Below are 2405 nucleotides of genomic sequence, written 5' to 3'. Positions count from 1 at the left end.
ACGTCCGTCGGTGGGGGGGGGGGGTTGATCTGTTTTTTTTTAAAAAACTAGGGTTTCGGACGGGGAAGAAGAGATCCGAATGGAGGGGGGTATTTATAGGCGTAAGTGGAGCTAGGAGAGTCCAAATGAGGTGCGGTTTTCGCCCACACGATCGTGATCGAACGCTCTAGGACATGGAGCAGAGTTTGGTGGGTTTTGGGCCAAATTTGGGGGGTGTTGGGCTGCAACACACACGAGGCCTTTCTGGTCCCTCGGTTAACCGTTGGAGCATCAAACGAAGTCCAAATGATACGAAACTTGACAGGCGGTCTGCCGGTAGTAAACCAAGGCCGCATGACAAGTCTCGGTCCAATCCGGAAATGTTTAGACCCCACACACGAAAGAAGACTAGAAATGACCACCGGAGGAGAACGAAGCGCCGGAATGCAAAACGGACAACGGGGAAAATGCTCGAATGCATGAGATGAACATGTATACAAATGCAATGCACGAGATGGCATGATAAGAGATGCACGAAAAAGAAAAACAACACACGGAGACAAAGACCCGAACCCGAGAAATAAATATAACTTGACACCGGAAACGGCAAGAGTTGGAGTACAAATGGGGAAAGTTACATCTGGGGCGTTACAACACTCCACCACTACGAAAAGATCTCGTCCCGAGATCTAGGACTGAAAGAACTCCGGGTACTCAGAACGGAGGTGATCCTCGCGTTCCCAGGTAGCTTCACGGTCGGAATGGTGTGACCACTTGACTTTGAGAAATTTAATTGACTTGTTGCGAGTCTTGCGTTCAGTCTCTTCAAGAATAGCAACTGGGTGCTCACAATAAGAGAGATCTTCTTGGAGCTCAATGTCCTCGAAGTTGACGGTGCGGTCAGGAGTCTTGAAGCACTTTCGAAGCTGAGAGACATGGAACACATCATGAACATTTGCAAAGTTTGAAGGAAGCTCGAGTTGATAGGCGAGGTCGCCTCTCTTGCTGACAATCTTGAAAGGTCCCACGTATCTAGGGGCAAGCTTCCCTTTGATACCGAAGCGACAAGTACCTTTCATGGGAGAGACGCGGAGGTAAACGTGATCTCCGATCTCGAAAGCCAGATCACGGTGCTTACTATCATAGTAGCTCTTCTGGAGGGACTGGGCTGCTTTGAGGTTATCACGAATGACTTTGCACATTTCTTCTGCTTCTCTGATTAAGTCATTACCCAGCAGCTGACGTTCACCGGTTTCAGACCAGTTGAGAGGGGTACGGCACTTCCTGCCATATAGAATTTCAAAAGGGGCTTTGCCCGAACTTGCTTGAAAGCTGTTGTTGTACCCGAGCTTTGTGAAGCTTTCCGCAAACTTAATCTGCAAGTTGTTCCTCAAGGTTTCCTCGCCAACCTTCAAGTCTCTCCTACCTTAGAAGACCAGATTCGCCAAGCCCAACTTCTTGATGATATGGTGAAGAAGGTGAAGATTGGTATTGCAAAGAGTCAGTCCAAGTACAAGTGCTACCGACTTGATGACAAGGACACTCTCTTCTTCGAGGATCGAATTGTTGTGCCCAAAGGTGAACTTCGTAAGGTGATCATGAACGAGGCTCACAACTCTCTCCTCTCCATCCACCCTGGTAGTACGAAGATGTATCAGGATCTCAAGCAAGCTTATTGGTGGACTCGAATGAAGCGCGAGATCGCTCAATTCGTGAATGAATGTGATGTCTGCAGAAGAGTGAAGGCAGAACACCAAAGGCCAGCAGGTCTCCTCCAACCTCTTGCCATTCCAGAATGGAAGTTTGACCACATTGAAATGGACTTCGTGACTGGGTTTCCAAAGTCCAAGCGTGGCAACGATGCTATCTTCGTTGTCATCGACAAGCTCACCAAAGTGGCTCACTTTCTGCCTATCAAAGAGTCAATCACTGCAGCTCAATTGGCGGAACTCTATACCTCTCGCATTGTCTCTCTGAACGGTATTCCTCAAGTGATATCTTCAGACCGTGGCAGCATCTTTACCTCCAAGTTTTGGGATTCTTTTCAGAAGGCCATGGGCACCAACATCCGCTTCAGCACAGCTTTCCATCCTCAAACGAGCGGTCAAGTCGAGCGTGTCAATCAGATTCTTGAAGATATGCTCAGGGCTTGTGTGATCTCCTTCGGCATGAAGTGGGAGGACTGTCTTCCTTATGCTGAATTCTCGTACAACAACAGCTTTCAAGCAAGTTCGGGCAAAGCCCCTTTTGAAATTCTATATGGCAGGAAGTGCCGTACCCCTCTCAACTGGTCTGAAACCGGTGAACGTCAGCTGCTGGGTAATGACTTAATCACAGAAGCAGAAGAAATGTGCAAAGTCATTCGTGATAACCTCAAAGCAGCCCAGTCCCGCCAGAAGAGCTACTATGATAGTAAGCACCGTGAT

The sequence above is a fragment of the Triticum dicoccoides genome, chromosome 1B, assembly GCF_002162155.2.
Source record: "Triticum dicoccoides isolate Atlit2015 ecotype Zavitan chromosome 1B, WEW_v2.0, whole genome shotgun sequence".
NCBI lineage: Eukaryota > Viridiplantae > Streptophyta > Magnoliopsida > Poales > Poaceae > Triticum > Triticum dicoccoides.
Note: the sequence above shows the minus strand (reverse complement) of the source record.